A 26,760-nucleotide genomic window follows, 5' to 3' on the forward strand; every position below is an offset into this window, starting at 1 on the left:
GCTTTGGTGGCTAATTCTGATGTTTCCCTGCTTAGATTGTTGGCTTCTGTGATGTCTGTTCCTGAGTAATTTAACTTTCCCTTTATGTGATGTGGGAAGTTCATGGCACTTAGGCAGAAGTTGCCTAAAATTAAAGCTGGGCAGAGATTGGCAACACCTGAGTATGTTGATAAACACTGATTAATCAAATGCTTGTTAAAACAGCACACTTTGACTTTGGACATTCTGTAATGGATAAACGTGAAGTTCACCTTTGCTGATTAGGAGAATAAGTAAAGTTGAGGACACTGTTTTATAGACGAAGATAATAGTTGAATCATGGAATCATTAAGTTTGGAAAAGATCACTAAGTCCATTTAGTCCAACAAACAAAGCAATCACTAACCATGTCCCTCAGTGCCACATCTTTATGGTTCTTGAACACCTTCAGGGATGGTGACTCCACCACCTCCCTGGGCATCCTGTTCCAATAACTCACCACTCTTTCTGAGCAGAAATGTTTCCAAGTATCCAACCTGAACATCTCCCTGTGAAACTTAAGGCTATTACCTCTCAACAACACACACGGAACCACAAATTTTGAGAAACATGAACTTTTCTTTGCTTCCTATAGAAGAAAAAGGAATTTGTGCTATCTCTGGTCATTCTGTTGAATAATAGCATATTCCCCATGTGAGTTTTTTGCTTAATTTATTGAAGAGACAAAGATTTAATGGTCATCCAGGACTCTGTGATCATTTCAGTCTTTCCAAACTCAGTTGACTCAAACTAAAGGAACAAAATCCTCTGTGTTGCGAAAATCAGAGTCTAGGTACAAGATGTAACATAGAAATGGGCTGCAACATGAGGACGCCCTTTCTCCTTCTAGTCAACAGATTGAAAAGGATGCCATTCAGAGGGACATGGACAAGCTTTAGATGTGAGCCCATGCCAACCTCATGAAGTTCAACAAGGCCAAGTGTAAGGTCCTGCATCTGGGCTGGGGTAACCTCAAACAGAAATGCAATTTGGGCAGAGGATGGCTCAAGAGCAGCCTTGGGGAGAAAGATTTAGGATTGTCAGTTGATGAAAGACTCAACGTGAGCTAGCAATGCACACTTGCAGCTCAGAAGGCCAACTGTATCCTGGGTTACATCAAGAGAGGAGTGACCAGCAGGTCAAATGAGGTGATTCTGTCCCTCTACTCTGCTTTCATGAGACCCCACCTGGAGTACTGTGTCCAGTTCTGGGGCCCTCAACACAAGAATGACACTGAGTTGTTGGAGTGGTCCAGAGGAGGTCCATGAAGATGATCAGAGGGCTGGAGAACCTCCCCTACAGGGATAGGCTGAGAGAGCTGGGGCTCTTCAGCCTGGAAAAGAGAAGGTTCCAGAGAGACCTTGTAATGACCTTCCAATACCTACAGAAAAGATGGGGAGGGATGTTTTTAGAAGGGCATGTAGTGACAGGATGAGGGAAAATGGTTTTAAACTGGAGGAGGTAGACTTAGATATCAGAAAGAAATTATTTGTTGTGAGGGTGGTGAGACACTGGAACAGGTTGCTCAGAGAGGTTGTGTGGATGCTTCCTTCCTGGAAGCACTCAAGACCAGGCAGGATGGGGCTGTGAACAACCTGGTCTACTGGGAGGTGTCCCCACCTATAGCAGGGGGTTGGAACTAGCTGACCTTAAAGGTCCCTTCCAACCCAAACCATGATTCTATGATGAGTGTGGGGAAAATCTCATGAAAAAGGGCAGTGAGATTGCATCTCATTCTTGAGATAACAACTCCAAGACCCAAACCTGTGGGGAAGCAGGTACTGCTTATTCTATTGCTCATGAAACAAGTAAAGTAAGAATTGGAACAGATGAATATTTTCAGTCTGTTTCCTGAGGTCTGGCAACAACTGAGAAAGGTATCTTCGTCTATCATTGGGTGTGCTATTCACTGGTGCCAACAAACCTTTAAACTTTATTTGTTTGCTTGTTTTCTTGACTTTTAAAGGACAGTTTCAGAACAGACTGGGATTTCTCTGAAAGCCAAAGGCCAGGAAAAGAGGATTAAATCACCATGTTACAAAGCCATGATATCTAGGTTGGAGGTCTGCATGGATTAAAAGGGGATGCACTCCCCCCCCCTTGGAAGCAGGAAGCTTGTAAGTACACCCTTGAGACCTTTCTTTCTGGAAAAAAGATAAATTTAGTAACTAATTTATTAATACTAAATGCATATCCCACCGCTAAGGATCTCAAATATCTCTTTATCAAGTATGTTTCCACATACAGTAAAGGGAACCTTTGAGGTTTTTCGTTTTTGGAAGAATGGAAACATATGTATAAATATCTGGATAAAATATTGCCTTTCTAGGCTTGGAGGAAAAAAAAAAAATCCCAACAAAACCCAAGTATGTTTTTGATAGATGTGTTTACACAGAGCCTGAACACTAGTAGTTTTGTAAGAGAGATTTTCTGAACTTTTTCTGGCTTGCACATTTTCTCCTTTTATGAAGTGTGTTTCTTTTAGACATCCTGGCCTCATAAATGTGGCTTATTTAGAACAGACCTGGCCATCTGGGTCTGCTTTGCTATAGGCTAAGCTTAACTTATTAGGTATTGTTGTCCAAAGACAAACAAAGAAGCTACTAATGCAGTTTTGGCCTGTTCATAGCATTTCCTATTCTGTAAGGAAAAAAAAGAAATGTAGGAAATAAAAATGGAATGGGTTGTCTGCAATTTGCCTGCTTTGTGATGAGCTACATTGGGTGCATGGAGGTGTTCAACTTAACTTAGTTTGCCAGCTGAGGAGAAAAGGGAAAAGGAAAGGAAGTCTATTCTCATGTGTCTGCTGAAAACTCACCCCCAGAAGGCCTTGTCTGAGTCTGAGGGGGAGATTACCACATGTGCTGTGGCACATTTGTCTTAAGAACTACTTCCCAGCATCCGGAGCAGTAATAGCTTTTTGAAGGAGAGTGCTGAAACAGGGATGTCACTCATTAAAGCAACAAGACAAGTTCTTTTCAGTGCTCCAACGCTCAGAGGGCATGGAAGGTAATTGCCACCAGAGCTTAAAGGCAATTACCTCAGTATTACTGTAACTGCTGGGGAGCTGGGATTTTTAACAAGAAAAAGTCATTTCTTACTGCTATAGGTTACTCTCAATCATGTCATGCTCTCTGCAAGATTAACCACAGAACTCCCAAACAAGTACATTGTTTTTTCTATTCTATTATGGACTACACAATCTTAGAAGTGCCAAGACCAATTACTTTCCACTCTAGTGACAAGTGGGGCATTGCAGAAGTGTAAACTTATATGTATTTACAAGGCTTCCCTAGTTCAGGCACTGTGTAGACACTCAGTTGTCAGAATCCATTTCAGACCAGCTCTGAGCTATATTTCTGCCTGGATCTCATCCATACGTTGGACACAAAACTCCTTCATTTTTGCTAGGACCTCTGTGTTTCTTGCTGTTCTCCCACATTCCCCAGGAGTGTTTCCCAGCTGTTCAGAAACAAGGTACCACTTCCTGCTGAACTGACCTTGGTAAAAAATATCTTCTGAGAAAAACGAGTTGCTCAGCTCTAATGAATGCCACAGTCTGAAACTTTATTGCATTTAGGAAGTGGCAGGATTTTGGAAGGAAAGTATCTTTTGTTGGTGTGTGGTTGCAGCTTAATGTGCTACGCCTGAAATAAAACACTGAGGGATGATTTCTTTCCACTGTCTCATTGAGAAAGATGAGAATTTGAAAAAGCTAAAGACAATACAGAGATTAGGCTGCTGTTGTTTCAGCTCAGCAGCAGACGTTGAAGCTTTGGCTGAAAGCCCATTGACAGGACCAGATGTTTTAGTCTTGTGCTTCCTTTGCAATGGGAAATAATGAAAATCGAGCCCCATAAATGAAAGGGGATTTTTCTGAGTTGTTTTTGTGTTGTTGTGATTCATAAGAAAATCTCTTTTCTATGGGTCCAGACCAGCAGAGCAGGAGCTCATAAGGAAGCTGCTAATGAGGTTTCACAAGGTGCCTTCACATCTTGTTTTCATTTCTCAGGTATCATCTTCAGTAGCTCCTATCTTGAAAGACCTACAGGAAACAATTGTTCAAAGGCACGTGCTTTCTAGGAATGCATCTCATAGAATCACAGAATCATTAAGGTTTGAAAAGACCACTAAGATCATCTAGTCCAGCCCCAAACCATCCTCACCATGCCCACTAACCATGTCCCTCAGTGCCACATTTCAACAGTTCTTGAACACCTCCAGGGATGATGACTACACCACCTCCCCAGTCAGCCTGTTCCAATGCCTCACCACTCATTCTAAGAAGAAATTTTTTCCTAATATCCAACCATTTGTCATATGTAGGTAGGTATGTCAATGTGTAGGTAACATAAAAAAAAACAACCACACAAATGACAGAGAAGGAGATAATATCTTACTGCAACTTCATTTTTAGCAGCAGTCAAGGGAATTTCCTTTAAAAAACATCACTGGAAACAAGACGCAATATATACTTTGTTTTCTCATAGATATAAACAACTTATTTCTCTGTCTTTTTTAAATTTTATTAACCCATATGTACCTTTACATGTATTCCATTTGGTGTTAAAAGGCTTTTAAATACATCTTACTGCTTAGAAAGCCAAATCTTTATAGATTGTAGTGTCAGAACAGAATAAAAAATTGCAGAGCTTCACTCCTATTAATGATGGTTGGAAATGTGTATCTACTTAACAGAGTTGAATTATATCCTAAAAATATGCCTCAGAATATCCAGAATACTAAAATCTCAAAATAGAGTCAATAAAATGTAACAGATTTGAAAGAGGGAAAATGTTGTAAATGAAAACCAGAAATGAGAGCCTACAGTAACAATATATGACTATCCACAAAGCCAAGCTCTGGCAAATGTTAACCCATTTGCTGTAACAGGCTGCCACTTCTGATCCTAAGCTCAGTAGCTTAGATGAGTTATTGGAAGTTACGCTTCGATTAGGGTCTGTTTTATGGTAGGTATGGAATGGGATATTTAGCAATCCTCTAGCTCTGTTCCTGTAAAATTTCTGCTGACCTCAGTAGCTGCAGAGTTTAGAACTGAAGTTTTTGAAAATCCCACCCAAAGGGCTTTGTGCCTGCATTTGCTTGGTCACAGCTAATATTTCTGTAGAATCATAGAATGGCTTAGGTTGGAAGGGACCTTAAAGCTCATTGAGATCCAACCCCCCTGTTTTGGAGAAGAGCAGTCAGTGCAAATCCCTATCCCAGATGAGGCAGGGGTGTAGGTTCACATTAAATACAACATATGGTAAAATAAGAGAGTAGGCAAATTCTTCCATTAACCATGTTTACAGAAGAGTGTAAATGTACATAATTATTATGTTCCTCTTTGCATTTGCTTGCTTTCCTAAACTCTCATGTATGCCTGGAATTTTCTTGTAAGAAGTCCTGAAACTCTGTGAAATTCCATTAGGTCCAGTGAGAAATAATATGGCTGAAAGGTTTTTTCTGCTGGAAACAATTTGAGTCCATCGACATATTAAAAATGAGTTAGTAAGAAATATCAGCACAGAGGGTGGTAAACAGCACTGTCCATTTCAATGGGACATTTGGGGAAAGATGAAAGCTTGATAGAGAGACTGATTGACCAGCTTTGCTGTTATGTGCTCCAAGATTAGAATCATAGAACCATTAATGTTGGAAAAGACCACTAAGATCATCTAGTTCAACCACGAGCTCATGCCCACCAACCCATGTTCCTCAGTGCCACATCTCCACAATCCTTGAGTGTCAACAGGGACAGTGACTCCAGCACCTCCCTGACTGGAAGTAGTTACTGCTCTTTCTCTGTACTTTAGCATCTCACTCACTCACTTCTACACACAGCCAAGCTGACAGAGTCTGAGGGACAACTCAGGTGATGGAACGCACTTCTCATAGCAATTTGTTTCCTCAGACTCACCCATTCTTAGATAATTGTGCTGTGTGTCTTGTCTTGGCCTTTAATTTTCAACCCTTTTGTGCTACTTAAAAAAATCTTTTGATATCTGATACATACTGTCTTTAAAGAAGTAGTGCAGTCCTTTTGACACTGAAATCATATCTCCCCTTGATCTTTTTGAGGACTACAGAAGAGCGAGTGCCTGACATGTCTCCATAAGGCACATTTTCCTAGCTCTCCACTGAGAACTGCGTGTGTATCGCTATGCTCTCAATTTTGTGAATATGATATTGAAAACGTGCCCAAAACGTGGCAGTATATCCCTTACAATAACATATTTCCGTGCACACAGATGTATACAAGCGTGAATTGAAAAACAATCAGCTAAGTCACAATATATCATAAAGACATAAAAGAAAAAAGTACATCGTTGTACCTGTAAAAGCTTGCAAGTTAACTCTATCACAGAAGACACTTTTTCTTCTGTCTAAATCTAAAAGGCATTGAGCACTGTTCTTTGCTAAAGAAATGAATAAATGAAGATCGTCACATTTTTTTTTTTTCCTCCAGCAGTTTAGGTACTTTTACGACTTCAGTCTTTCCACTCTTCTTCTCCCCAGGCAGTTTATTTAAATGATACTTTGGCAGCTTGTGGTATAATCAAATGTTTTATTTGAATGGCTGACGAACAGTTGGGAGAAAATATGCCACTGTTAAATATTTGGTAGGCTGATATTTTCCTGAAGTGCTGGACACCTGCCTGCTGGAGATTTCTGTGATTACCAGGAGATGTGCAGGCAAACAGCAGTCAGACTGCTGAACAGGCATCATTTAAATAACAGAATTAAAACCTTCATTTTTTTCTCATCGCTTTTCAAAGAAATAAAGAAGGCCGTAAAACTGTCCTCATCACAGTAAGCTAACCCCATGTGTGGGAACGTTATGCTTCTTTCTTACATTCAATATGGGTTAAAACATTACTGAAAATTGCAAAGCCATTTATATCCTGTCTGGCAAAAAAAAAAAAAACAAAACCCTGCATTTTTCTTCTTAATGTAATCTGAAACATTCCAAAACACAGACAAATATAATGGAGACACTGACAAGCTTTTACTCACAGTGTCACTGAGGCATCGCTGATGATTAAACAACCACCAGCTATTAAGAATGCTGCTTCTCATAATTTCTCATGGCATGGTTCCTCTAGAATCCTGCACATGGGACAGACTGTCCTGTGTAAAATTTTCTCCTTCCCAAATGCTCATTAAGACAAAGAAGGACTTATTTGCTCCACTTAAAGAGTGGTGTAAACTCAAAGATTTTTGCTGCTCCTCTCTTTGAGGAGATAAGTGGAATATGCAACTCTACCTCCATTTAAATAATTAATTAGGCAGATATTGCAATACTGTGCCTGCTTCTAGTATCCAAATTTTTGTTCAGATATTATCAGATAGGAGAGAGGTCAAGGGAAAAAGAGGAATTTATTGCATCAAAATTTACTACATGACCAAATGAAATAATTTGTAATGAGGGATTTATGAAGCAAGTTCTTAGGTTATCAGAAGAAGACTGAATCAAAACGTCAAGAGATGACTTAACTTCAGTCAACATGTTCTTTCACACAAAGAAAGCACTCAAATCCTATGGACATGGACATTCCTATGGCAAAGTGGAAGCCAGACACATTTTTATGAAAAACAATTAAACTTTGGGAGAATTTCCCATGAGATGTGGTGATGGATTCTCCACATCCTATCATTCTTGGGAAGTGTCTTATGGCAGTGCTGGCTTGAATTCTGCAGCAAGCAAACACAAATAAGTGGACTCAATCTTGTACTGTGTGGACACACTGATACATCCGATGTCCTGCTCTCAGAATTCACAAATGAGAAGCAAACAGCAAGATGACTTTCTCTGTGTATATTCAAAGTTCTGATTCTTGAGAATGACTCCAATGTGATGAAAAAAATCAAATACAGATTTATGCTCTTTTCAGAGAAACTACAGATGCCAGATTTATCACAAAGGACCATAATATTTTAATATAGCTACCAAATAAATAACACAAAGACTTTTTTTGAAGCACAAGCCTGAAGTAAACAACACACCACTCCTTGATGCATGTACCAATCAACTTCAGCACAAAGACTCTGCTGAGCATCTGTCAACTCTCTACTGAACAAGAACAATGCCCACACCAAGGAATATATCTTTGTTACAGAGGTAGGAATGTCTGCAGTGGCTGGAGTGATGGAAGAAGGAAATCCACAAAGTTCTATTTATTCTGTAGAAGAACAGTAATCTCTTTCTGTCAGCAACAGAAAATCTTTGTAGCATACACGTATACAAGGCAACTGATTCCAACAAGAGCAGCTTGAGTGCCAATATTTACAGACAGGGCACAGGGCTGCCTTTTATAAGTCTCTTAGAACACCAGTGCAGCTCCTAAAAAACCTCTGTTATTTCAGCTATGAGATCTAACTAGAGAAATTGCCTTGGCAATGAATGAGATATTGATCTGAATTCTGCATTTGAAGAGGGAAAAACTGTAGCACAAAAGAAAAATACTGATGGAAGCGTCTGCACTTTGCAACTGCCTATTCTCATTAAATTCACTGCACTCATAAAGTGTTGGACCAGTGTCACACAAGCAGTTTCCCTGTGTCTGCATGTGACGTTTCTAGACTTTACAATTTGACACAAATGTATAATACTGTAAATTAGATCCTTATTCACTTCTCTATCTAATGGGGAAAATAAAAGAAGAAAAAAACCTAAAGCAGGTGACAAATGAGATCTTGTAATATCTCTTTTTCCATGTTCCAGTCTGTGATCAAGAGAAGCTTCATGACTTTGGAGTAAGGTATGGCACACCAGCAAGAGACTGCCATATGAAGATGCTAAATAGGATTTTCACATCAAACATACAAGACAAGCTGTGGAGGAACATTGCCTTTGTGCTTTAAGGGTGGGAGCTGAGGCTGACAGGAAGGCAATAGCAAAAGGTTGTGAGCACTGTGGTGTGCAAACAAAAGGCAGAGCCAAGTGCCAGCAGTGGGGCCAGAAGGGCATGTTACTTTGGAGCTGAAGTATTCCCTTGGCAGTGTTATCCTGTCGTCTAGATGTAGCCTATATGTGCTTTGATGCATGGCAGGCAAAGGAAAACACACAGTTTGTGGTGAGGGAGTGATTGAGTTTGAGAGAGTGGTGAGGTGCTGGAACAGGCTGCCCAGAGAGGTTGTGGATGCCCCGTCCCTAGAAGTATTCAAGGCCAGATGGGATGGGGCCCTGGGCAGCCTGGTCTAGCATTAAATGAGGAGGTTGGTGGCCCTGCACGTGGCAGGGGGGTTGGAGATTCATGATCCCTAAGGTCCCTTCCAATCCTGGCTGTTCTGCAGTGTCTAAAGCTTCAGCCATACTCAGATGTCTTGTCATGCTGACACAGAAGCAGCACCATGCTTTCAACACTGACCGCCAGATATTGTACACATCCATTTTCTCATGTCTATCAGTTTAGAAGTTGAGATAAATGCTTTCAGAAATATATTCTTAATACCAATCTGATACGTGCTTCAGCCCAGAGCAAAAAACACGTTGTGTGCTCTGTGAAAACGTGGGCATGTGTGTGTAACTTGGCTGAAAGATCACTAAGCTGTTGATACAATTACCACTATAAATATTTGAAAGGTGTCAACATCAAGGTTGAGATTTTACCCACAGATGCCTGCACAATGTTTCCATTGATTAGCTGTTCTGTAATATAAGCCTGTGTATGGAAAACATATATTAAAAAGAGCCTTATGTATATCATGCCAGGATTTCACTTCCTCTGCTTTTGTTGTACCAACGTGAGCTGACTAAACCCCCTGGAAGCTTGTAGATATTTTTATTACAAGTTAAAATCAGGAACTTATTGTAAAAAAGAAAAATATACTTTGCTGACTGAGGTTGAGAACAGCAGCATTATTTGGATCTATAACTTCCTAGATAACATTCTCTTTTGATTACCAGGTCAGCAAGTAGCTTTAACTAACATAAAGCTCATTCATAGTGTTAATATTCCTTATACTTGACACTGAGCTGGAGGTTATACTCTGTGCAGCAAGCTGCTTGTATTATACAGATGTGCTCCCAACTTTTCTCTAAAGAACTCTTACAAATTTCATACATATTTTAATTATTGTTCATGCATTTAAGTTTGGTTTGTTCCAAAAAGCTATGTACCTCTGTATCATGCATTTACCCCAAATTCACCAATCATGCTTATAGTAGAGCTCAGAGCTCAGGCCTTCTAAGCCTGTAGTTAAGCCTGTTCCACCTTGATAAAACAGTCATCACATGCTGCCTAACTTTATGATGGAAAGAGAGTTCTGTTAGTCCCAATAAATTAATGGAGCTAGCTCCACGCCTGAAGTTAGCGATGCGCCATATCTAATGCCATGTATAATCAAAATGGGTCTTCATCTACACTGTTAATCATTTTGAGCCCTTGGTGCTCACACACGTCTTTAGGATTAATAAAGAGATTTTTCATGGCAGACACTTTACGTATGCATAATTAACACAATAAATGGTCAGAGGAATTTGCGTGGAATAAATCTTGGTTGAAAAAGTTCTCAAAATCAATACATTTCTGAAGAATGGTCAGTGGTGCGTATCAGAAGAAAATAATTAGAATGTTTTAATTCTGTAACATTTCATCTGGACATCTACAAACAGAATCCTGTAAACTTCTATTTTGTAAAGTTGTTTTTTAGTCCCCCTCCCACTTTGCATACCAGTAGCATTTAAAGTTGCAAACAAACTATTTTTAATTGAAATATTTCAGTGAACTAAGATATCCATATTTGTGATAATTTGCCTTTCATGTAATACCTTGAAATATTTGGGGCTTTGCTCTGACTTGGGCAGAAGCATGCCTAGAATTTTGAAGCTCCATCACAAAGTGGAAGCTCAGAGCTTCCATTTCCATGCAGCTTAATTCCAAATCAACTTTGTAAGGTCCAGAGAGAGGAACCAGCACATTTTTCTGTTCTGTTTCCATTTGAATTGAGCCATGTCTGAAGCTGTTCCAGGTCAAATCCAACAAAACTTCAGAATAACAATTAAGCCTCAAGGCAAAAAATATAAAGATTCAAACCAATTTTTGTTTCAAGTCCCCTAATAAAACCCCACACATTGAGAACACTGTAATGATTCTACTGCTATAGCCAACAATGATCTGCACCTAATGTTATGAAACTGCTGCTTAGGCTGAAATAATCCTTATTATGATGCTTGATGGGTGAACTAGATGATCTTAGTGGTCCCTTCCAGCCTTAATGATTCCATACTTCTATGATTCTAAGATCATTCAACCTCTTTAATCTATCCAGCATCTCAATATTGAGATTGCATCCTGAAGAGGAGAATACTAGAGGTTGTTTTTAATTCTTTTCATTTTGTTTTCTCTCACAGTAGCTAATATACCCATGGATTGTGCTCAACAGAAGTAGTGCTCTGGTTTCATGTGCTCAGGAAATATTCTGTATAAGCATTTAATTAGATTACTAATAGCCAAAGGGTTGTTAATATTTACCCTGTAGATGACAGGCTTCCTTTGTTTCTGAGACCTTGATGTGAAAACTGTTTTGATCTCACTGAGAATAATGTCAGTGAGATTTTTTTTAAGTGGTATTGGCAGAGGGAGAAAACACAGGTGCCCTTTTATTTAGCCATGTCTCAGGATGAATAACAAGCTTATACATAGTGAGTGATGGTCCTGGAAAACACTGAATGCTGCATGAATCACCCAGGAACCCACGGGCTGTGGTTGGTGGTTGTGGGTTGATGCACATTTGAAGACCCTAAATCTGCACAGATAATAGAATGGGCTGGGTTGGAAGAAATCGCAAGGAGCATTAAGTTCCATCCCCCCTGCAACAGACAGGGCCACCAACCTCCAGATCTGGCACCAGACCAGGTTGCCCAGCGCCCCATCCAACCTGATCTTGACCACCTCCAGGAATGGAACACCCACAACCTCTCTGAGCAGCCTATTCCAGCACCTCACCACAGTAATAGAATTCAATTTAGCACATCATTCACAGAATTGCAGAGTTGTAAGGGACCTCCAGAGATCATCAAATCTTCCCTGTTATTTCTCAATTAGCAAGGAAGCCCTTCCCTCAGCTAACTTCCCTGTGACACTGCATGGATCCACTCAACAGGAAAGCCTCAACTGGGTCCCCAGTGGTGGTGGTATTTTGATACAGAAGACAGGCTTATTTTGTTTGAAGAGTATTCTTTCTGGTCACTTCACTACCCTTTGAAGAGGTTCATTACTCATAAAGAACAGAGCTCTTTGGGCATTTTGCACATGTTATAGGAGAAAGAGCATCACTGTTGGGAACATCTTCAGCACCCAGCAAAAGCTCTCTCCAAAGCATGGAAGCTCTGGCACCATGGTTCTGGGGTTCCCATAGCACCACAGACTGCCCTACCCACCGTGAAAGGTTGTTAACAGGTACTATGATCATAGTTTGTCCCAAAGACAGTAGAAGACCCTTCCTAATCATTAGAACAGTGTTCTAGTTGGAATAAGAATTCATTAAAGTTGAAAAGAGCATAAGTGGAACACAAATAATGGAGGATAATATGCATGACTTGTAAAGAACAGTTTCTCCTGCACTTCTGTGCAACATTAGTATTACCAGATTGATCTGTATTACAACTAGCCACAGAGGTAAAGATATCTGATGGGTTTTGTCATGCTGGGATGCTGCTGCAATCATGGAAGAGTGCAAATGCAAGAGCACTCACATTTTTGTGAGGACTTGAATGCAGCAGTTCCAGATTTTCAAGCTTCCTTTCTAAACCTACAGCAGGTACCTGAAAATGATGCCATTCATTCTGCAGTACGCCTAGCATTCACTCAGCCTGCATCTGCCCTGAGCTCATCAGTATGCAACCAAGGTTTTATAAACAAAAATGCTTTCATAGCAGGTTAGTCTTCTCTTTCCAAACAGGAATGGTTAAATGTGTAGTTGAAACCAACTCAGATAGTGCTTTCTTCTCAGTTTAAACTTCACAGCTAAAGGTAGTATATTTTCTTAATAAGCACAAGGACCAGGCATGCTTGTTCCAAGGAGTGATAAATCTTGGCATTAAATATCATTCTGGGGAGAAACCCAAACCTTGCTGTACTCCAAAGAAGCATAAATAGCAGGAACACTATAAAGTGGTGTAGGAGAAAATAGTTACATTGCCTTGGGGGAGAGGGGAAGGTGGCCTCTTAAATCCCTTCTTACTCTATTCCTGTGGCTCATCCAGACCTGCCTGCAATGGGCTGTTGTGCTGCTTCACTTTTAGTTTAAATTCTTTGCGTTCTGAACAGCCAGTGGGTCAGTAAAAGAAGCTCTTTGTGCCTTTGGTGGGAGAGAATGGCACGAGGGTTGTTCTTGGAAGAGTCCCAGGGAAAGCACTGGGTGAGGAGGGAGTGGAAAAAAAAAAGGGGGGGGGGGAAAGAGTGTCTGTTTCACAAAGCCTGACCTTCAGCAGAACTGCCATTTCCTGAAACTGCACAGAATGTTCTGAGCAACAGTGTTCATGGGCTGACAAGGTGGGAAGGAGCCAGATATTGGCACTGCCACTCCTCCTCAGCCATCACAGCATTTCAGGGTCCCAGAGAAAAGTTGATGGGCAGCCAAGCTGACAAAGACCTGGTTCTTTCTTAAGGAGGAAGATCGATGCAGGCTGAGCAGTATCATTTGTCTTGAGAGGGAAAGAGAAACCCTACACAGTAACCACCACCCTTCACTTGATAATCTTAATCAGCTACCAAGACAGAAATGTTTTGTGGTTGGTTGCTGAATAAAGCTTACCTTATCTCAGTACTGCATCTACTGATGGGGTAGAAGAATGGTGAGCCCTTGAAGATTTGTTGGGATTAGCCTTCTCCAGTGATATTTTTGCTCGTTGGCGTTGAGTTAATATGCTGTTGAAGACAAGAAAATGGATTAAATTGCTTGGAGTACAGAGAACATCTGAGGTTATTCCAGTCAGAACTGCCAAGTCAGATGGGGACCATCTTTCTGGTAACAGTTCCAAGAGAGGAAAAGTCAGGGAGGAGCCTTATCAGTTCAGAATTAAGTTATTCACACTGCCTCAAAGACACATTTACTTGGGTCAGCGATTATTCTGATAATAATGAAAACCTTAGGAAGAAAAGATGGGAGTGAATGTCTGTGTTCTAAAGGTCTTCCTTCAGTATCAACAACAGACAAGAGCAGATTATTATTACTAACAGTTTCCATGGAAAATTTCAACAGGTTCTGTAAGAAAGGGCAACGGCAGATAACCAGTCCTAAATTACCCCCAAAATAGTGATGGTCACAATGCAGTTAAAAAAAGAAAGATTTGCTTACCTATCCCAAGGATCAGAGTCTTCCTAAACACTCCAAAAGGAGGAATCCCCAGCTAGAGATCCTTCCCTTGTGGCAGCCAGCCCTTAAATAAAGCTTCCAGTTGCACAGGTGAATCGCTTTCACCTGTGCTCCCAGGGCTGTGTCCCTTCACCAGGTGCTCAATCATTGCTTCAGGCCATGACTTAGCACTTCCCATACCAGTGTATTTCATAGTAGATAGAAACAAGACCAGAAATTACACAGAAATTGAAAGATTCATTGCTGAAAGTGAACTTGGGTTACAGGTACAGAAAAATTATTATCACTAGAAGGACAATGGATTTGGCTATGGTATCTTGAAGGGTGTAAGGTCTTATCTTCTACAGACAATGAGCACAGTAACACGCTGGAACAAGAAACGGAGTGGAATATTATCAAAAAAATCTTTCTTCCTCTAAATGCTTCACAGAAATATGTTGGTTTTTGTTACATAAAATCGAGATAGTGTTTTGAGTGGTTGGAGGTGCTGAACAGTGAGGTCCCTCCAGAACATGTCTATATTCCAGTTCCAGCTCTGACTCAGAATTCTTCTACACTCCAACACACACCAACTGACTACAAAAAAAAAAAAAAAAAGAACACCAAGAAATTCCCAGATATTTGCAAGACAAAGCAAACAGAGAATAGTTCCGATGTCTTCCACATTCTGTATTTTTTCTTTTAGTGTGAATCCTACATTTTTCCATGCCTGTAAATAATGGTGAACATCTGCTTGGCAAAGATATCTGTGACACTTGCAGAAGGGCGGGAAACATCTTGAGAGGCATCATAACCTACATCAATCATTTATGTAGCATTACCATGTTGTGCTTAGGCAGATAATGCCAGACTTCTCACCAAAATCCTCCAGAAGTGGAATGGATACACCCAAAAGGTGGGAACCTTTGCCAGCTGTTGAGTCTTGGGCTACACTTTCTACATCCTCACTGCATTTGAAAGAGATTTGGGTGCACACTTGTCTGACTACCTTAGATTTCAGATGAGGGTAATGTGGATAACTAAGCAACCTAGCATGACAAAGTGCCATGGAGTTCACTTTCCTACAGCTGAGATAAAGCCAAAGTCAGCCCAGACAGAGACTAGTAAATTGCCATTGGCACGGATAATTGTAAAGAGCATAAAATATTGAGGTAACTGTAAATAACAGATGGAAATTTGCCTGATCCTTCTTCTGCTTCTCTCCTCAAATAACAGAATTCTATCCTCATGTAAAAACTTCAGGAGCTGTTTATTGAGCAAAAAGATTATGTATCATGGGTATTATGCCTCATAATTCTGTGAGATTTGGACAAAGGAAGCTAGATGGGAGAAAAACTTAATTTGCTGTTTGTTTTCCAAGACTGTTGAATTATTAAGACTGTGTTAACCCAACAGTGCTGTGTCTTGCAATCAGTTTTGCTCTCTCTGAGCTTTAGTCTGTCTGAACATTTCTGCAGTAAGCCACGCTTCAAGTGAATGTCTTAATCAAAACTCTTACTGGATTGAGGAGTGTATGGGAGAATGACTAAGGAAGATGGTCAGTATCACACAGATAAGGGCACTAAGATGGGACAGGGAAGATATGGGGTGCAGATCTTACTTTCTTCTTGACTATATAGCTCTTGCATGACAGGATTTATTGCATGATGGGTTAGATAGGACAGATAAAGCATGGCCTCTTTTTCCCTATCAGCCAGGCTATTTTATGTCTTGATAGCTCTAGACTAGAGTTGACAAGTTTGATAAGAAAACTAGATTTCCAAAATTGCTGAGTCTTTTTTCTAAGAGATGCTCAGTCTAGTGTTTACTTAGAATTGTCTGTAAGGCTTTGACTCATAAGTCAGACGAGATCACCCAGACTTTCCACTCACAGGGAGAGGTAGGAGTTCAAACACATGCTTATATTAAGGATTCTATGATTCTGTGATATTTATCAACTCCCATTAGCTAACATTTCCCTGCTCTGTATGTCAGTTTTCCAGGTTCTTAAATCCAAAGGGACCAATGACTGTATTCTTAATTGATTTGTGAAGCTCCAGTTTCACATTAGTAGGTTTCCATTATCCACACTTGAGTTTCAGTACCTTTTAATTCTGACTTTGTAAGACCATGACAATACTTGGTTTCCCTGGGGGTACTCTGAGCTATGCTTTTGTCCCTATATCATGCACTGCCTTTGCCTGAGCATTATATTTAATTGATATTTACGTCAAGTACATTTGAAAGCAAGCAGCTCAGCACCCTGCCTCCAGATTTAGGTACCGAACCAGCCCCATGGATGTTGACACCAACAATCCTCTACCATAGCATACTAGGGAGAACCGCTGCCAGGGGTGAGCAAAGCTGATCAGTCTTTGCCCTGACAGCAGTTTCAGGCTATTTCCATCAGTTATCCCTGCTGACTGAGTAGCCAAATCATAAATCATGTTTTTGGTGTAGCTTTCATCTCCGAAATACATCATAAACATTAATCTTAACATCCTTGATGAATATCAGTAAGTTCACTGGTCAAAATCTAATAACTTGCAGACATAGTATTATCCAAGACTGCAGTTTCCCACTGTTCAGATCTGAAAATAACCCAGCATGTAGACAATGATACTTATTGCATCAGTGGTACCTTTTATGGTGGATCTTAACAAATGTCTTAAGACATGCATCAGTTTGGTGGCAGCATTCAGAATTCTATCCCGTGTCCAGTGTAAAACTAGATACTCGATTTTATGCAGTGACATTTCCATGACTAAAGGAAAGCCATAACAATAGAAGTCACTCAAAATCTAGCTGAATGCTGCTGTTCAGGTTGGTCATTCTATGAGACTGAAGTCTGATTTAAAGGCAAATGAAGTATATGCTCAGTAGCGAGGGAGATGCCAGACATTTCTCTGTAACCAAAATAGATTTTGATGCATCATGGAGAAATCCATCCTGAACAAAAGCTCACAAAATTGGGGTTTTAGCACTTGCTGGATTACAAAACACCAGCCAGCTGGATATTGTTCACATCAAACTAACTTACTGCTCTGAGAACCGCCGTTCTTTGATCCCAGTCCTAGCAATACTGTTGCACCTCTGCTGTACAATGAGCTTGAGGTCAGTAAAACATTTTTCAGATGTGATGGAAGCATTTAGGCTGGAATTTTTTAAATCAGGGGCACAATTCCATGGGTAGAAATTGAACTCTATTTGTGACATTTCTCTCTTATTTCACTTTAAAGTATAAAACCGTGCAGGTTTTTACTTCCATTAAAAACAAATTGCCAGATTCAGCATTTTGTAACTTTGAAGTCCTTCTTTTGTTCTCTCCCAAAGGGCTTTAACTTTCAGACATGGTTATCCTTAAAAATACATCTACAGTGTTGGTTTTGAGACCTTCCAAAGGATATGGCATTGGTGAAATTCCGGATGGAATGATTTTCTCAAGGGCAACAGTAAGGGAACAGCAAAATTTCTCCATTTTTTTCCACCCCCACATTTCCCTTTAGTTTCCAGTATATTTAATTGGCTGTCAGTTCTTTCTACCTTCTGTACTGAGTTTCATGCTGAACTCTTATATAAGCTTTTTTAAGTATTAATTTCTATTGAAAATATTTCCAGAGGATTCATTCATTCCTAGCAGGAATGTGAGACAGCATCACCTGTGGCTGCTCCTTTGTAAACACAACCATGTTTGAGCAGTGTTCCTAAAATATGGGGAAAAAAATCCAAACTCTTATGAACAAAAGTGTAACTTGCAATGGTTTCAAACAATCAAGTCACCATGAGATCCTCATTCTAGATTCCATCTCCTTCTACGTGTTTGAAGGACACAGGACCAAAAATGTAGATGGTAGCTGATCATCACCTTGCTTGCTCTTCAGAGAAGAGCATAATCCATCATTGTGTTTTTCTCATAGGTTATCCTGGCCCTGCCCCAGTGTTCTTGCTTCTGCTGGAAGTGTGAATATGACTGTCAGGGAAATGGACAGCCAGAAGGTAACTGGAATATACATGCCTGAGAGCCAAGGCGTATCCTTCTAGAAGGCCTGGAATGTCTCTAGCACCACTGACGACACAGCCATAAAACCAGTGAGAGGAGACAGGAACTACCATGCACCTCTACATTATTTCATAATGATTGGCTCCAAGCAAAGCCCTCCCTTGCAGAGACCTAAGTGCCCACTGGAAGAAAACTTGGCAGGAAACATAAGTGGAAAATTCTTATTAGCACCTTTCTTTCCATCTGAATTTTCCTGACAGCTCTTAAATCTTTGGGGGAAGCTGTAAAATTTGTAATGATCTTTTCAATAATAGCTAAAACTTTGCATATGCTGTTATCATATTCTGTGTCGTATTTCTGAAAAAATGGTTTCTGGTCACACCAACACAGGAGAAGTAGTATGTATGTGTGGATGTAATTTCCCTTTCTTTATAGATGAAATAAGATTTCAGGGGTATGAAATTTTTAATTATTTTAAATTCTTCCAGGGAACATTTTAGAGGGTAATGACTTTGTTGACATTTCCAAGTTGTGAGATGTCTTTACTGTCTTACAGTGTATTAATATTTTTTTTTCTTTCTTTCAGAACTGAAGAATTTCATTGCCTGAAACTAACCTTCAATTCAGAGAGCATCATCTCTTCTGCTCAGACTTGCCTGATTAAATTTATTTCACAAACTCAGAAGTCATTCTCCTTTCTCTTGTTATCATTCTCAGTAAAGCTTCAGACTGTGGTTTGTACAAGGACCCTTTATAGCCTTCACAGAAAGTGCAATATAATTATTATCAATATTTTCATCTTACTTGGTCATCTGCAATCCGTCTTGGCTGCATGTGCAAGTTAGATTTTTGCATGTGCAAAGGTTTACCGAGCTGCCAGTTTGCTCACATCTCTATTCTGGAACAGGCTGCCAAGGAAGGTGGTGGATTCACCGTCCCTGGAGGTGTTCAATAACTGTGTAGATGTGGCACTGAGAGACACAGCTAGTGGCCATGGTGGGGTGGAGGGGGTGGTGGTTGGATTAGATGACCTTGGGTTTTTTTCTGAACTGAATGATTCTGTGATTCTGTAATTCTATTCTGCTGACAAACACTCTGAAGTGCCCTTAGTCTGTTTGAATTGATCTATCACGAATTTGTGCTGCCTGTAATTAAATTTTTGTGCTTAATTAAGGTTTTGAAATACAGAGCAGTGTAGAAAATGAGGAGAGTAAGATAGCTGAATGTCAAGGAATATGTAAGGAACAAAAGTCAGATGGTGGAATACAGGTGAATAGAGGTGAGCATGCAAAAAAAGTGCCTGGGAAAGACTGTGGAAGAAATTCTTGAGAGTGCCCTGCTGAGAAGGACTTGCGGGTTCTGGTAGATGAAGAACTTAACACAAGTCAGAAGCGAGTGCTTGCAGCCTGGAAGGCCAACAGTATCGTAGTAGCCTTCCTTTCTGCCCATGATGTACTGTCTTAGTTTGTAGATTAAGGGTGTGTGTTTATTCGTTTGTTTTCACAGAATCACAGAAACATGGGGGTTGAATGGGATCTCAGGAGATCACTGAGTCCAACCTGCCTGTTGGTACAAAGCAGGCATCCTACAGTAAGTCACAGATAGGCATCTGGGAGGATCTTGAATATCTCCACAGAAGGAGACTCCACAAACTCTCTGGGCAACGTGTTGCAGTGCTCCGTCTCCCTCACTGCAAAGAAGTTTTTCTGCATGTTAGTACAGAACTTCCTATGTACAAGTTTTAGGCCATTACTCTTGTCCTATTGCTACACACCACTGAGAAGAGCCTGGCCTCATCCGTTTGTGTCCAGCCTTCCTTCAGATATTTATAAACATTTATCAGATCCTGTCTCAGTCTTCTTTTCTCCAGGCTGAACAAATCCAAGTTACTCAGCCTTTCCTCATACAGGAGATGCTCCAGGCCCTTAATCATTTTTTTGGCCCTCCACTAAACTCCTTTTAGGAGATCCCTGCCTTTTTTGTACTGGGGAGCCCAGAGGAGTCAAAACATGGCCTCATCAGGGCAGAGTAGAAGAGGAGGATCAGCTCCCTTGACCTGCTGGCCATATTATTTTTAATGTGTCCATTTGAGTGTTTTTCTGTAAAACACTCTCTAACTTTGTCATGAGTACCCAGAATGCGCAAAAATACTCTTTTTTTTTCATTGCCCCCCCAAAAAAAAACAAAAAACAAACAAACAAAAAACCCTTCTCTTTAGGAGAGAAAGAACTAGAAAGAAAGTACTTAAGAAAATTTTCTTCAAGAAAATTGACTTATGCGTGTTGCCAAAGTTAATAATGGGATTTTCAGCTGAGTCTCTTTGACAGCAAAAGTGAATGCAGTTATTGTTATGAAGAATTGCACTGGTGTAGCTGCAGTAGTTTAGAGAAATGACAGTGAGTCAATCTCAAGGAAGTCAATTTGAATGAAGTTAGGTTTTTATAGTGAAACACAACACACCGGTCCTTATCATTCAGAATATTACCATCAGACAAGAAAATGACAAGTGCTGTAGAATGTTCTTATAAAAACCCTTAGGTTACAGATGTGTTGGTCTCACCCTCTCTAAGTCTTCTTCAGTACAAAAATTCTCCTGGTAACTCTACAAGGTAGTTGTGATAAAATGAAAAAACGGGCAGCCCTAGCATTGTTTTTGAATGTGTCAGTTCTAGACAAAGTCTCATCAAGGTGAGATATACACTCAAAATTGTTGCATTACAAAATCATTGCTCATTCCACACCTTTGACCATATAACTGTCCTGCCAATCTTTTCAGTGAGAGAAAATGGAGAAAATGGCAATGCTAATTTTTTATTAGCATTCATTTTCATTTCAGCCACCATTATCTATCACCTAGAACGAGCAACATTTCAGATAATGACAACATACTTCATCAGATAGCAGGAAGTGGATGATGAGATAGAATCATAGAATCATTCAGGTTGGAAAAGATCACTAAGATCATCAAGTCCAACCACCAACCCATCCCCACCATGCCCACTGTCCACCTACCTCAGTGCCACATCTCCATTGCTCTTGAACAGCTCCAGGGATGGTGGCTCCACCACCTCCCTGGGTAGCCTGTTCCAATGCCTCACCATCCTTTAAGTGAATTTTCCTAGTATACAACCTGAACCTTCCCTTTTGTCCAAAACTTTCTGATTCACAATCTTAGAAACCATGAGGAAATTCTTCTGATGAATTACCATCCTTAAATGCCTTATAGATAAGCACTTCGTGGTAAACACTTTATGGTCCCTTGACACAAGAGGGTTGTAAAATGACTGAGTAAAAAGATAGTAGGTAAATTCAGATCTTGTTTACATTTTTTCACAGCTTCTCAGAAGAGTTGCTAGGGACTTCCAAACCTTTGTCTTACGAGTGAAAAATACAGATACAGCAAAGTGGTGGATTTAACCTCCAAGTAAGCATATGTTAATTTCAATTCCTGAGAGTGAGCTGCATTAAACCACTCTTGACAGCACTTAATAGGAATTTTGGACCTTGTACATTAATAAATTAGTACTACCTTTGTTATTTTAAGAGCAGTGGTTTTCCTTAGTTGAGAAAGCCTGGCTCCCTCACTTGATTTATGTGATGCTATGTTAAAAAAAATGTAGTAATGATACGTGTATTATTCATGTACTTGGAAGTCTCAAAGGATTTTAAATATATCTTGACACGTATGCTCATAAATTGCATCTCAGGTAGATATTTTGGCAAACTGGATATGGAATTAATGTTCTTGAAACTTCCAAACACCATTGATCAAAAATTCTTTCAAAATTCTCCAGAACTCTGAACTGATTTCTTTTAAACCTGCCTGTGTGGTCAGTGGACCATCTATCAAATTGTCTTCAGCTTGGAGACATGGCTCATGTGCCCGGACTGCATTTCAGTGCAAATTCTTCCCATCATGAAGGCTTGATTTCGTCAGTTTGAAATGGAACAACATGAGTGGCTAATGAAGCAATATAAAGAGTGAAATGTGAGTGAATACAGAGCCAGTCATCCCAAATGTGTTTATGAGTTTCTCAGTGATGATCTCTTACACTTAGTCTAATGTGTGAAATGCAAAAGCCTCTGTAAATAGCGTGTTTACACCACACATTTTCTGCGGGATGCATTTGGAAGGATGCTCTTGCGAGAGTTTGGAGACACTGAATCAAATCAAGCTTCAAACTGAGAGCAGAATTGCATTTTCTGCTCTTAACTCAGTCATCTGAACATTTTTCTACTAATTTCCCATACCTGTTAACTGAACACCAAAAATAAGTTTTCCTAACTGTCTGTGTAATGCTGTGTAGTATCTGTGTAGCAATTGTAGCTTCAGGTAAGGCTGTAATTCCAATAAATGTCACTACATTCTGGTCCATACAGCTAGGCCAAATGGAGTCCAGGAAACTGATTTTCCTTAGGAAAGGCAGATTGCAATCACATATTTCTTTATCAGAAAGCATTATGGATGCAGCATTAACAAAACTGAGTCTGAACTCTTGCTTGCAGTTCAGTCCCTTCCAAGGCCAACCCTGCCTCAGAGTATTTCCTCCACTTCTCTCCAGGTGTGCTGCAGGGCCCTCCTTATGTCCTACCTCTTCAGTGCTTCACATGGCTGGGTATTTCCAGCTCTTGCAGACCACTGTGCTACCAGACCTGGCTGTTCATCTCTGCACCACAGAACACTTCCACTGTAATTTAGAAATCTAATTATCTTTAATGCATTTTATCTTCTATTTTTACTTTTTGTCCTTCTAATAGGCCATTCTAGCTGCCACTGGCCTGGCCAAATCTCATTCTAGCGTTGTTTTTTTTCTTCTCTGATCAGGAAGGGTCCATCTGTGTGTTTCATAGAATCATCAAACCTTTTGGTTTGGAAGGGGCCCTTAAAGGTCATGTAGTCCAACTCTGCAATGAACAGAGAGAGATCTCTGTTTTCCCAAAAAAACTTGTTGTCTGGACTAGACTCTGGTTCATTCCCAGAGATAATTTCTTTCTAATGCAATAATTTTGGTCTCGGAAATTATACTCGTGAGTTCTGTTAAAGAAACCTAAAACAGTCGTATGACATCTTTTTGTGTGATTCTGCTGTGTTCGGAGCCATCTTCCAAGCCTTCTTCAGCCTGGTCTTCCTCATAATTCTACTGACAGCAGGCAAAATACCTCTTCAAAAAGTTCTCTTTTTGGACATGTGGGAAACTTCTTACAAAATAAAAATACCTTCTTCATCAGAAATGAGCTTTTTTTCAGATTTGCCATGTAGAATGTTTTATAAGATCCATACTTCTGTGTTCTTTTCATGAGCCACATATGAGAATTTATGATGGGCCTGGGTTGATGCAGCAATGTTAAAAGCGTTCTATTTTTCTATCTTTTTGAGTGATCTTCTGCCCAAAGGAATGGAATATGCTGTTCCCAGTCCTTTTTGGATGGTTGATGCATGTAACCATATGAACTGCTTTGAACCTTACTACTACATGATGATGCAGAGACAGGTGTGGGATTTCCAGAACCAAAAAATCTAATAAACCAGCAGAGCATTCTAAATTCAAAGTTTAAAAGGCTCAGGGGGCATCTGCAGCATGAGTGCACCTGTATTTCTGTACGTCTTTCAGGGGGCACACATGGCTACTGCTTATAGCATAAGGACAGTGTTCATGTACAAACAGAAAGGGCATGGAGTAGATTTTGATTTACTGCAAGGTAAATGAATTTCCTGAGGACTGCTGATTACTTTACCTGAAGGGAGCTCCTGGCACTGCCAAAATCTGTATAACATTTTCTCCACGATTTGTATGTATAGTGGAGTAAGCAAAAAACTCTGCAGAAAACTGCATGTCAAGAATGTTTGCAGAGCTGACTCTTCCACAGAGCCACCGTTTTCTTTTTGTAAGAGATTTCTCTCACTGGGTTTCGTAACAAATATCTTTTCAAATGGCTCATGCTTCTGTGTGCTCACTCTCCTGTTTAACAGCCCACTTGCTGTCTCATCACAGTAGTGAAAACAGCAGGTTTTGCTAAAAGGTTTCTAAATGCTCCATGACATTATCTGGGCTTAATGTGGCAAGGCTGAAGTGGCCAGTGCCTCCCAAGTGGGACAGGCTCTTTCCCAGGGTGGGAAGTTGTCACTCTAAGTGGCTGCAGCTCTTTTTCTGGTGTGTTTTCCCGTTGCATGGGGTATTTTCCACTCTTAAGACCAACGTGATACGACAGTTCATCATTGCTAAACACAAACAGGAATGCTTTAACATTCCCCAGGATAAGATTTCCATGCTTCACACTGAGCTGGTCACTCCTGCTCGTTCAACTTGGCTCCTTCCTGAAGTTTCATTTCCCTCTGTCCAGCTTCCTGGATAAAAGAGAAGACATTGAAGACACATGATGCTATGTCTTGCCAGCTGGAAATATATAATGGTGTTGGCCATGAAACAAAGAAATTTCATAACAATAATTCTATCTGGTCTGTTTCCCAAATTTGTGGTTTTGCCAACTTTTCTCTTCTCTCCTCTCTCTTTAAAACAAACTGAGTTTCATTGTTTCCCTGTTAGCTCAGAAATGCCATGAGACAAGTTAGAGTCTTTTTGCTTCAGCCATAACAGGGGCAGAGCAGCCCATCAGGGCTCATGCACCCTGCCTTACAGCACTCCTGCTACAGTGGGCCTTCTCCTGCAGGGGTAATGCTGACCACGGGAACTAATTCCCTTCCCTGAAGCATCCTGGGCCTTTCTGTGATTTAAGAGGTGCACTTGAGTTCAGCTGTGTGTGTTAGTCTTTCATGCCTTGTAAGTCTTCTTCTGAGTTCAAATCCACGTAAGCTGAGATTTGGGCTTTCTCCCTGTTACTTAAGGTCATCTGCTCTCTTCCCATTCATACAGCTCTGTGATCTGGCAGGCTCAGACTGGTGACAAATCTCAAAGAGATCTTAAGAGTCTAAACTCTGTCTTTAAAGTTAGTGTATTGTGTATGACTTTCAAAAATCACTTGGGATGATTCTATTTGAACTGGCATATAAAGCCCCCAGCCAGTCTTTCTGGGAATGAGATTGACTGAGATGTGTATGCTTTCACAAAATCTTTACCCGGAGCTGACATGTAACTTCTATTTGACATTCACAAATAAGTAATTCAGTATTCCCATGTAGAAGCTGGAGTAAAAAGAATCAGCATGCTGTTTCTGTGAAACTCTTTGATGTATAGAATCATAGAGTTGTTTGACTCGGAAGGAACCATTAAAGACCATCTAATCCAACTCCCCTGCAATGAACTGGGACATCTACAGCTCATCATATGCTCAGATCCCATTCTGCCTGACCTTGAGTGTCTCCAGGAACAGTGCACCCACCACCTCTTTGGGCAACCTGTGCCAGCGCCTCAATACCCATTTACTTTCATTGTTTGTTTCTTTTTCTTTTATTTTTCCATCTCCTTGAGTTCTTGCTTCAAGTGTACTAGTAAGTTCCAGTTGAAAAAAAATCCCTGTTTTATGGGAAGATCTGTGATCCATCATATCTGGTTGCTCACTATTTTATTGATCCATTATTGAGTGCAACCTGGGAATTCCAAAGAAGCTGAGAACCAGAATCAATGACAGAAAAAAAAAAACTGAACAGGACTTTTTTTCACTTTTCCCCTAAACCTCTAATATTGGATACTGTTAAAATATTGTGCCAGATTAATCTTTACTTTGTCTTACTGCAGTTTTCATAACTTCTTTTTTATACGCTAATCTGAATTGTATTTGCTTTAGCAGAGTATTTCAGTCTGCTCAGACACGCTTCAGGCTGCCTCAGAAAATCTGTTCATATTTCTGTCTTTTCTGGAAAACTACAGCAATTTGACTTGGTTACTTTTTAGAGGGCTCCAGCAATTGTTTAGGTCTTGTTTTAATTATTTTTTGGCCATTGTTGAGTTATCTGAGCACCTCCATTAAGTGTTCCAGCTTGATTGCAGATATCAACTCAACCTTTCTCTTCTGGGAAACTTGATTCTTATGCTGATACTAGCATTTGCTTTCCATGCAGCAGTGTTCTTGGTGCACAGGACTGTTTTCACTGGAAGGAGAAATTGGCGACAGATATTTCTTGAATGCAATCCTGTTTGTTTATGGAGAATGTTCACAGAGACCTGCAGCAATGAACAAGGAGTCAGCATTCTTGCTCACAATGCCATGTTTCCTCAGTAATTCTACTCCTTCTCAGTGTTTTTATCTCATAGGAGATGCTCTGTCTGCTGTTTCCTACCTACCAATCATTGCTTCTGTCACTTGTACAGACACATACATAGAAAGCAAACCATGAGCAATGAATTCAGTTCAGCAAAACTACCAAAGACAACTTAATTGATAGATCAGCCACATAAATGAGTGTTACGAACAGTGTCTTGTGTTGTTAAACTAAAGAGCATTTTTCTGCTCTCCCATTTATCCTGATTAATGTACCAGTTCCA

The 26,760-nt window shown here is 40.2% G+C and overlaps 2 long non-coding RNA genes across 2 annotated transcripts; one reads left to right on the top strand and one right to left on the bottom strand.

The window, feature by feature from the left end:
- Positions 1-2,012: 2,012 nt before the first annotated feature.
- Positions 2,013-18,976, top strand: LOC149918303 (uncharacterized). The gene is made up of 3 exons (XR_016466533.1): positions 2,013-2,135; positions 18,237-18,315; positions 18,906-18,976. It is a non-coding gene; the product is annotated as an uncharacterized LOC149918303 (long non-coding RNA).
- On the bottom strand, positions 3,544-14,372 carry LOC116226008 (uncharacterized). The gene is made up of 3 exons (XR_004166196.2): positions 14,323-14,372; positions 13,780-13,892; positions 3,544-4,063 (listed from the first exon to the last, which is right to left on the bottom strand). It is a non-coding gene; the product is annotated as an uncharacterized LOC116226008 (long non-coding RNA).
- Positions 18,977-26,760: the final 7,784 nt, after the last annotated feature.

The sequence above is a fragment of the Phasianus colchicus genome, chromosome 4 (genome assembly GCF_987193195.1).
Source record: "Phasianus colchicus chromosome 4, bPhaCol1.hap1.1, whole genome shotgun sequence".
NCBI classification, from domain to species: Eukaryota; Metazoa; Chordata; class Aves; order Galliformes; family Phasianidae; genus Phasianus; species Phasianus colchicus.